Raw genomic sequence first — 10,931 nt, forward strand, 5'->3', positions numbered from 1 at the left:
AAAACATCCAAAAATACATATGTATAAAAATAGATACACATATATTTGTGCATATATATGTGTGTGTGTATGTACATACATACATACACACACATATATATGCACAAATATATATATGTGTATGTATGTACATACATACACACACACACATATATATGCACAAATATATATGTATCTATCTATCTATCTATCTATCTATATATTTGCTTTCTACTTTACTCATAAAATAAAGATACATAAATAAATATATTGGATGGGACAATTAGAGAGGCCTGAAAATTGTGGAAGAGACACTGAAAATCTCAGTTGTCTGGCATGTTGTAAATCTTTAAACCACTGGGTGCAATTTTCTGTGAACCTGCAACAAAAATGTCTTTTTAAGCGGGGCGCCTGGGTGGCTCAGTGGGTTAAGCTGCTGCCTTCGGCTCAGGTCATGATCTCAGGGTCCTGGGATCGAGTCCCGCATCGGGCTCTCTGCTCAGCAGGGAGCCTGCTTCCTTCTCTCTCTCTCTGCCTGCCTCTCAGTATACTTGTAATTTCTCTCTGTCAAATAAATAAATAAAACCTTTAAAAAAAAATGTCTTTTTAAACAAAGTGCTTTCAAGGCACAATGCCATTTAAAGTATTCCTTTGGTGCCTCGGATGACTGAATTATATACATACTCACAAAACCATGTCTCGTCATGCCACCCTGCACTGTCACAGGCACAGTAAACCTAAAACACCGTATCTGGATGGGCTCTCACCCCTAAAGCCATTTCCTTCATTTACCACTTTGTACAGACTCTCATCCATGAACTCTAAAGCTATTTCTTAGTTTCTTTCTTTCTAAGATTTTTTTATTTGAGAGAGAGAGAGCGCACACACAAGCACACATGCCTGAAAAGGGCAGAGGAAGAGGAAGCCGACTCCCCACTGAGCATGGAGCCTGATGTGGAGCTCCATCCCACAAACCCTGAGATCATGACCTGAGTTGAAATTAAGAGTCTGTCACCGAGCAACTGCACTTAAGCAACTGCGACAACCAGGCGCCCCCTGAGGCTGTTTATTGAGATGGAATAGCTGAAATATTTCAAGGCAGTGTCCGAAGTATCAGGTATTTTATTAACATTCTTACAATTCTCCTATATATGTATAGAGACCTACCATTATTCACTAAATATTTTTCTTTAAATCGACCTTTTTTGTTGTTGTTGTTAAATAAATTTGCTCTAAAGGGAAATCAGTATTACTTCCTGGAAATAGAAATGACTACAAGAATAAATGGGATATAAATTTTTAAACATGTCATGGTTATAGTTACTGCTTCCAGTCTGAGGGTGACGCAGGCCTTCTGCCTCTTTGTTCAAGAGACATTTGAAGGGGCGCCTGGGGGGGGCTCAGTCAGTTAAGCATCTGCCTTCAGCACAGGTCATGATCCCAGAGTCCTAGGATTGAGCCCCACATGGAGTCCCACATGGAGCCCCACATGAAGCACTCCCACACCCACCCACTGTGGGGGGAGGGAGGCTTCTCAGCATGGAGACTGCTTGTCCCTCTCCTCCTTCTGCGCTGCTTGTGCTCTCTCTCTGTCTTTCAAATAAATAATAAATAAATACATAAGTAGGTAAACATGAGACTGATTTGCTACCTACTGTGCTAATGAGTAACCTCATAAATATGTAAATAAATAAAATCTTTAAGAGAGAGGGAAAAAAGAGACCTTTGCAAGTGTTTAAAAGGTGTTAAAACTGAGACCTTCTCCCAGATGTAATCAAAATGGCTGAAGGAGGATTGGAGAGGAAAGAGCTTTTACATCATGTGATTCAAAGTTATTTAACACTCAGTCTTACCATCTCAGCACCGGACACATCACTGGGCTATATACACACAGCCTTACAACTTCCGTTTTATCCAGGTTCCTAAAAGCATTTCTGTTTGTCGTTTTAATAGGCCTGTTAACTGTAAAGTTCAAAGAGAACACATGAATAGCATCGTTGAGGAGGGTTACAGAGGTACCTCTTCTTTCTCTATTCATTTAAAAAGTGAAAAGTAACATTTTTGAGGGAAGTGATTCAGGAACACCTTTGTCTGCAAGTAGGAAGATGACTAGTTATCTGCTGTTCCTTTTGGTAGTGATACTGCAGCGTGAGGAAATACATTTGAAATAACAAATTTTCAATTACATAAAGAAATTAAGTTTCTCACATTGTTTAAAAAAAAAAAAAGTCCAGAAGGTAATTTTCCGGAAATGTTAAGAAGGGAAACTAAAAAAGAATTTGCTTTGTAATTGTTTATAATGGCTTTGAGGTGGGGGTGCGTGGGTGGCTCAGTCATTAAGTAGCTGCCTTTGGCTCAGGTCATGAATCCAGGGTCCTGGGAATGAGCCCCATGTCAGGCATCCTGCTCAGTGGAGAGCCTGCTTCTCCTTCTCCCTCTGCCTGCTGCTCTGCCTACTTGTGCTCTCTACCTCTCTGTCAAATAAATAAATAAAATCTTTAAAAAAATTGTTCTGAGGTACTATATATTAATAATCATTGCAGTATGGATTTTAAATAAAGGGCAAAATTGATATTAAAATACAGAAAATTATGTAGTTTAAAAAGAAAATGGATTAAATGACAAAGTTACTGTAGACTGGATATGAGGTCTAATCACACACACCCTTCACCCATCCACATTCAGCTTTTGCGTGGTCTCAGAGCATTAGAACAGATCTAAAAATGGGGAAGTAAGCAAAAAGGCCTCTGACAAAAAGTTTTAAATTCAAACAGCAAAATGCACTTTATTTATATGAGAGGCTCTTATTTAGGGCCCCTGAACTCTTAGCTTAAATACAAGTTTAACTAAATCACTTGTTTGGTCTTCTAGCAAACAGCACATGGAAAGAGAGAGCGGAAATGCCACTAACAGGTAACAGTAAAATAAGACAACATAAAGCAAGAGAAAAGAGACAAAGAGATGAAATGAAAACTCAAAATCACTGTAGGCTCTAGCTACTCAGTGTAAGGAAGAAAGCCCTGAGTAATCCTCATCACAGCTAGCACAGAATGGCAACTAATGTTCATTTTAATGACTCTGAATCAATCAAAGATAAAGTTATGTTTAGTTTATTTTAAGTTATGTTTAGTTTATTTTAGGAATGTCAGGAAAGCCATATGCTGTATCTGAAAAAAGTCTTTTTTTCTAAAACTAAAAAAGAAGCAAAATAAAAGTACTACTTTGTAAACAGGTAAGCTTAGTTATCTAAAACAATGATTTTGGGGGTGCCTGGGTGGCTCAGTGGGTTAAGCCTCTCTTGCCTTTGGCTCAGGTCATGATCTCAGGGTCCTGGGATCAAGCCCCACATTGGGCTCTCTGCTCGGCAGGGAGCCTACTTCCCCCTTTCTCTCTGTCTACTTGTGATCTCTCTCTGTGTCAAGTAATTAAATCTTAAAAACAAAAAAACCAAAACAAAACAAAAAACAAACAAACAAAACAATGATTTTTATCATGGCTGTGATAATCTATGCCTAGTGTTCTGAATATTAAACAAACACAGAGTTTCGTAAGTGGATCATAATACCTACGCTAATGCCTCCTTCTTCCTTCTTTCTTTGTCAGCATTCAGGGTCACCATCACTCAAACCACAGAAAGAGCTGACTGGCATGGAAGACCATGAGCCATATCCTGAAACAGCCATGAGACTTCTAGATTTAGACTCAATTGTCGGGGCTTAAATTCTGTAATTTTCACTCTATTAGTTACATGACTTAGAAAATGAACCTCACCTCAGTTTCCACCTCTGTTAAAAAAAAGATATTTTGAATTTCTTATTTAAAGTTTTTATATACCAAAACCATATATTTAACACTAGTCATAGAGACAATAAAGAAGTTAAAATTTTAAAGGGCAAAACCTTTAATGTAAATTAATGTAAATCATGTAACTCACCTAAGTACCTTTCTTGATAATCTAGTTTTTAATAGCAGTAACAAGTTCTAATAGGTAAGAATTTCTTACATATTTTGCTTAATTCCTTCTAAGCTGAAAAATAACTTCTGAGTTTAAAAAAGCAAAAAAACTAAATACTCTTAACAATAAGAATACACGTCAAGAAGCACGGAAAGCATTTTTATTTCTTATCCCTATCTGATACATGGTGTTAAGATTTTTTGCTTACAAAAAAGCACTTATAACAACAACAAATATCCAAAATTATCCAAGTCCTACTAATTAAAATATTAAAGGAAAACTGTGACTGGGAAATATATGTGTAACTTGAAATGGTGGTTCTGTAATTGTGATGTGTTTTTTTATCATTCCAGGCCTCATTCTCCTCTTTCTTCTGATTTCATCTCCTTGATCTCTAATGGGTAAATTCTCTATCCTCACATTCTCAATCCATTTAGCTTGGGTAGGGCTTATCCCAATGCAGCTGTTGGGGTGGGACTATGACTCAGGCCTAAACCAGTCATCTGCATATTTCAATCCCCTTTGGCCACAGTGAGACATTTTGAGATGGCATATGATCCAAGATGATCCAAGCAATACTCATTCTGGGGCTTGTAAGACTAACTAAATAGAAAGAGTTTCTTTCGATGGAAGGATAAGGAGGTGTTTGCTGAGAACTGAGAAAGTTTCTTCTTTAAACTTTCCATATTCTCAAATTTTCTTCTTACCAAGAAGAAAAAGAGTAGCTAGAAATAGCGCCAACAGAGAAGTTCAGAGTTAAGAAAAAGATGCCTGTCATATCATTTGAGTTCCTGGAGCCAGCTGTGCCTGAAGCCACACACTTTACTTAAGCCAGTTTAAACTGGATTCTCTGTCACTTCTGACCAAAAGATGACTGATCCTCCCAAGACAGTAGAAGTTTCCTTTGAATTTTGGACAAGATGAATTATATCAGTTAAGAATTTACTTTGTAAATTATGGTGTATACTATTTAGTGGATTAAAAGTTAATTAATTTATCACTCAAGCTTCTTTGGCCTAATCATCTTAACCTTCACTTATTTAAAAAAAAATTAACTGTTATTGGACAAGGATGAAAAGCTCACCAAGTCTGTAATTACTGGCTGAATGTGGACTTTGTTACAGTGTGCTGTCTCCAGAGTGCAAGCTGATGCTTCAGGGTTGATATCAGAGCACCTAGAAACAGAAAGAAAGAAAACTGTATTTTACGAACATGAGGCAACCTATTACTGAAAAATTTTAAAATGTTCCACTGCTTTTTTAAAAAGCAGATTTAGAAAAAATGAAAATGCTTTAATAATGGTGGAGGAAAAAGAAATAAGATGTTATATTAATGAAAAAGATTGTTATATTGATATAATGTGCAAGAATAGAAACTACACATACATGCATACACAACTGAAGGAATTATGAGTCTAATGAATACTATGCCACACCCCAAAAATGAAATTTAAAAGGAATTTTTGAAAAATAGTCATGATACAATATTTAAAAACATAGGAAATGGGAAAAAAAAAGAAAGAAACACACTTTGGACCATGTGTGTGGTAGAACTGCAAGTGATTTTTATTTTCTTCTTTTAAACTTTCCATATTCTCAAATTTTCTTAAAAATTTAAGTAATTTTCAATTTTTTTCTGGTAATCAGGCTATTTGCCTAAAAATTTTCAAATTTAGAAATGCCCTCAAATTATTTTGTTGCTTCTATAAATTATGTGGTATGATGGAACAGTTTTGGACATGCAGTTAAAATGTTTAGGGAAGAATAATTTATAATCTGAGTCCTTACTACACTTAAGTAGACCCTTTCAGATATATACCATTCATTTACAAAAATGATTTCATTCAGGCAGTCATACCCCAGTGAATTTCTTAGTGAAAGATGTGGATGAATTTGATATACTTATACTTACATGTACAAAGCTTGAGGACCTATCATAGAGGCTAGGAATGCAGATACCACTCCAGACCCTGATCCTACTTCAAGGCATATTTCCACTCTAAAAAAGCAAAATAAAATAAATGAGTATAGTAGGATAAAAATATACATCACAGAAAATGACGCTCAATCTACTTTTAATGTGTATTTCTCCAGCATCACTCGCCTGCAAATATATGGAAATACAAAAGAAATTTATAAACACACTAATTTCTGACAACCACTTTGTGCTCATTTAATACTGTTTAACTCAGAATTGTTTGGGGTGTGTAATTAAAGTCCATAAAATAGATGGATTCCAATTAATTACCACAAAACATTATATAAAACGATGGAATAAGGTTGAGGGTTGAAAATATTAATATGAAAAACATCAACCTTTCTCACAAGGGTTTAGTAGTTTAGTACTTCCCTAAAATGATAGGGTTAGTTATTATACTCTTTATTGATGATGTTTTCTCTATCATTTAAAAGTACATAACATTCACAAATCCATTAGGATATCCTAGGGGAAAAAAAAGTTCCCCCTTTCTCTTAATAGATTTAGAGCAGGGAAGAAATTCATTATTTGTACAGCTGTACACTGAAGAGAGAAAGTCTCACAGAATCTGATCTTAGAATATTAGTATAACTTTAAAATGCTTTTGAATAAATTCCTTATTACACTCTATTTTATCCTTCAATTAAATTTACTTCCCTGTCTATAATCTACATATGCATCAAAAGCACTAGTTACTCCATCACAGAAATGGGTTTCATGGGATTTAGGTCTTGCTGGCTACTAACGCCTCAGACGACTACCCAAAAATAAACTCTAGCAGCTTCTAACTTTTGGAATCAATCCACATTATCTGACAACCTTACCTGTTGAATTATCTGTTGAACCTTACCAGGAGGCTTTTATTTGAAAATAACTATCATGCTTTCATAAACAGAATCCCAAGAACAGAAATAACCTGACTTTATAACAAAATCAGCTCCTTTCACAGCATACTTTGCAATGCAATTTGTGCTTGTACATCTTTCTGGGGTATCTTGAAACTTAAAAGAAATTTTATCTTGAAATTTAAAAGACAAATTACAAAAAAATAATACCATTCGACGTTCCAGTAAATCCCAAAGTTCCATCGTTTACAATGAAAAGCTGATTTAATAAGCGTTGGGGCATTTTACATATGGAAAAATCTGACCAGATTTAAGAGAGAGAAACACAATACAGAAATACAGATCTATGAAGCCTGACTGCTGTTTCATCTTGAGATACCAATTTCAAGTCTTGATCTTTAAATAAATCTAATTACTCAAATTCCTTTCATTAAAAAAAAAACGCAGGTATTCATTCTTTTAATGTCATTTAAAACTTATGAGGGGCACTTCAACAAGTCAATTTTGTTATTTACAAAGTGCTAGGGAAAATTCCATAGGCTGCTAGCTCTGTAGCTATTTAAAATTTTCAGTTAATGAAAAATTACGCTCTGCAGGCGCACTAGCCACGTTTCAAGGGTTCTGTAGCCACACGTGGCGAACTGGCTAGTTGTTCAGGGCAGAGTATGCTGTTCGGTGGGTTTCAAATACTTATCCACGCCATGATCCCACAATCTCACTTCATTCTTGTGTCCTTCCCTTACTATAGGGTGCTTTTGTATACTGACTAAATTAAATGCCACGCACCTTCTAATAGTTACGAAAAAAAATTCTATTAATAAGCCACGTTTTCAGAATATTTAGTTTTGAACGTGTTATCACATCACTGCTCTGGGGGCTTGTGGAAAAGATACACGCTGGCGTAGTAAGGAGCGGTGGCGCTCCCCAGACCAAAGCAACACCTCAGCAAAGTAGAGACACCTCGGCCCGCTCATGACAGGTATCTAAAGGAAGATCGTCTGTACCAGCGTTCTGGTATCCATGTCGCCAAGTCTGCGGACACCGCCTCCTCTCCTGCGGACTGCATGCCTTCTTTCCCGGCTCCCCTTTGCCGCCGCCTCTCCAGAACGCTGAAGCCCTCTCCCACGGGGACCCTCGTCCTCCTCGCATCCTGTCAGTTCAGCCGCTGCTGCCTCCAGCGCCTCCAGCGCCTCCAGCAGCAGGAACCTATCCTCCACGGACTCGTACACATGGGTGAAGGCGCCTTCCGCCCACGCGCCCATGCAGCGGTGCGCGGAAGCTCGGAGCTGCCATTTTTCTTCCCTCCGTCCCACGCGCAGGCGCCAAAATTCCACGCGCGCAGGTCCAGCAGTGGAGGGCGGGGCAAGGGGGGGGCGGAGCCGTGGGGGCGGGGCGCCAGAGGCGGAGAGATGAATCCCGGCTTGTTATTTCTAAGTCTGTCGGTAAATGTTCTTGGAAATTCTAAAGGTTATGTAATCTGGAACTGCTGACCTTTGCTTTCTTATTTAGAATGTTTAAAATTTATTTTATTTTATAGGTTAGCCCTTGATGCAGGGCGTCCTCGATTGTTTTTGACTAAGGGGAGTGTTTTTTCCTTTACATTCAAAAGTTTTCTTCTATTTCTTGTTTGCAAAGAATTGAACAAATACATATGGTTACTAAATTTTACTTTTTTAAATATCAATTGAACTTTAAGTTTTGAGCTTTAAGATTAAAATTTTTTCTCACTTAATTTTTTACTTTAGTGTATTATAAAAATTACCTTCCTAATGTTGAATCATGAAGGCACTTTTTATCAGTCTCACTCAAGCAAGATGATTTTTCTTTTAATATCCTACTGAATTTGGAGTGCTAATAATCTAGCTCTGTTTTGATTATGCTGTCCTCACAGGATGAGTTAGGACATTGTTTCTGGAACATTTGGTAGAACTCACCCATAAAACTGGATGGATTTAGTGCTTCGTTTTTTGTTTGTTTGTTTGTTTTTGTTTTTTTTTTTTTTTAGTGGATGGTTCTCTACTGTTTTGGGGCATCCTCTATAGATTGTTAGATTCTTCAGGCACTTGCACTCTTTTTGAATCAAATTTTGTAATTTCCCAATAAAACATTTTTACATCTAGTTTTTAAAATTTGAGCAATAAAAATACAAGTAAATATCTAGATACCATTTTTAAAAACCTGAGTATCTATTACCCAGAATTGATAATTAATACTACTTTCTCATATTTCCTTCGGAGTGTTTATTTTATTTTTAAAATACATATTATACTATATATTACTATTTAATAATTGTGTTAAATGCAATATTTATTTATTTTTTTAAAAGATCTTATTTATTTATCTGACAGAGATCACCAGTAGGCAGAGAGGCAGGCTGGGGGGGGGGCGATGCAGGCTCCCCGCTGAGCAAAGAGCCCAATGTGGGGGTCAATCCTAGGACCCTGGGATCATGACCTGAGCAGAAGGCAGAGGCTTTAACACACTGAGCCACCCAGGAGCCCCAAAATGTAATATTTATTATAGCGAATTAGCTCACCTCGTTATGGAGACTCACAGACCCACAATCTGCAGAACCAATTTCCTATCCTTAAAAGAGTTTTTAAATATAAGAACTAACATAATACAGATGAAGTGGGTGTTTTTTCTGTATTCACCCTCAGTTTCATTTTGTAAACCTCTCTCCAACCCGATTTCTCTCACAAATTTAGCGTGTATCCCTCTAATTAATATTTTTACGTTTTTACATTCAGATATTCAGGAACAGTGAATGGCTAGTATGTTTTCAAATTTGTTTTGCTGGTAATAGGTTGGACAAAGTGTTCTTCGCATTTCTTTTTCACTGAAAGTTCTCACTCCATGTCTTCATATATATAAAGTTGGTTTACTCCTTTTCATTCTTTTTCAATGCCAGATAGTATCATATGTAAATATAAAATATCTTATCTGGAATGGATAAATATCTGTTGTGTAAACATTTAATCCTCTCCAGATTTTCATTATTTTAAGCAACACTGTGATTAACTTTCTCAAACAAGCTTTTTTTCTGATCCTGTACAAAAGTTTCCTGGATCCAAGCCAGAGTGGATTAGCAGTATTGTATACACATTCAATTTTCAAATTTCAAATTTCTTTCCAATCTAATTGTGCTTAGTTGGTGGGAGACTTAATATTTGATTTTTTATTATGAGACTTATTCTTTAAATTTATTTTAAAACGAATTGGCCTTGTTGTCATTGAATTTAGGCATGTGTTCATATGTTCTTCGTTTGAACTTCTTTCTTTGTGAACTGTCTGTTCATTTTTGCCTATTTTTTCCTTTTGAATTTTGTTTTTATTTCCATTAAAATTGATACATGCATAATTTAATAAGCCAAATAGTGCTACATGAGTAATGAAAAGCAGTCCAGTCGAGTACACCAAGATCTAATTTCTCATGTCTTATTCTTCAGAAATGACCATTTTCAACTTTTATCTGCTTCTTTGGCCATTTATTCATATCTCTATGTACGAAGCTTATACAATATTACTTCATTTCTCAATTTTCACATTATCTATTGAGTTCTTATGATAGAAGGTAAAGTTCACGTGATAGAAGGCAAGAATTTGATTCTCCTGCTGCCCAAAAACAAATATAATTGCCAGGCCCCCTATCCCTCTTTTCCCAATATGGTTATATTGTGATTGATTGATTGACTGATTGATTTTTACATTATTCTGTCTATAGAAATGGTATCTGGACCTGATTTCTGTATTATACCTGTTACTTCCTTGCACAACTCTTTGCATTTCCTTAAAGTTAATAATCATCTGTTGTTTTATCTTCCTAGGTCTGCCATAACAAATTATTTCAAACTAGATGGATTAAAAGAACAGAAATTTATCCTCTCTGTTTTGGAAGTCTGAAATCAAGGAGGTAGAAGGGCCATGCCTCCCTATGAAAGCTATAGGGAAGAATCCTTCCTCGCCTCTTCTAACCTCTGATGGTTGACAGAAATCTCTGGCCTTCCTTGGCTTGCATCAGCAGCATAACTCCCATTTCTGCCCTGGTCTTCATGTGGACTTCTTTCCAGTGTATCTTTCTTCCTCCAAACCTCTTTCTTTATAAGGACACCAGTCATGAGGTTTAGGGCCCACCTTAATCCAGTATGACCTCATTTTAATTTGATTACATTTGC

At 36.4% G+C, this 10,931-nt stretch overlaps 1 long non-coding RNA gene across 1 annotated transcript; it reads right to left on the bottom strand.

Moving 5' to 3' along the window:
* Nucleotides 1-1,530: 1,530 nt before the first annotated feature.
* LOC123393051 lies at nucleotides 1,531-8,090 on the bottom strand. The gene is made up of 4 exons (XR_006607750.1): nucleotides 7,761-8,090; nucleotides 5,846-5,932; nucleotides 5,019-5,109; nucleotides 1,531-1,941 (listed from the first exon to the last, which is right to left on the bottom strand). It is a non-coding gene; the product is annotated as an uncharacterized LOC123393051 (long non-coding RNA).
* Between the last annotated feature and the right edge of the window lie 2,841 nt (nucleotides 8,091-10,931).

This window comes from Mustela putorius, unplaced genomic scaffold (assembly GCF_011764305.1).
Source record: "Mustela putorius furo isolate JIRA1106 unplaced genomic scaffold, ASM1176430v1.1 tig00000731_pilon_pilon_pilon, whole genome shotgun sequence".
Lineage (NCBI taxonomy): Eukaryota > Metazoa > Chordata > Mammalia > Carnivora > Mustelidae > Mustela > Mustela putorius.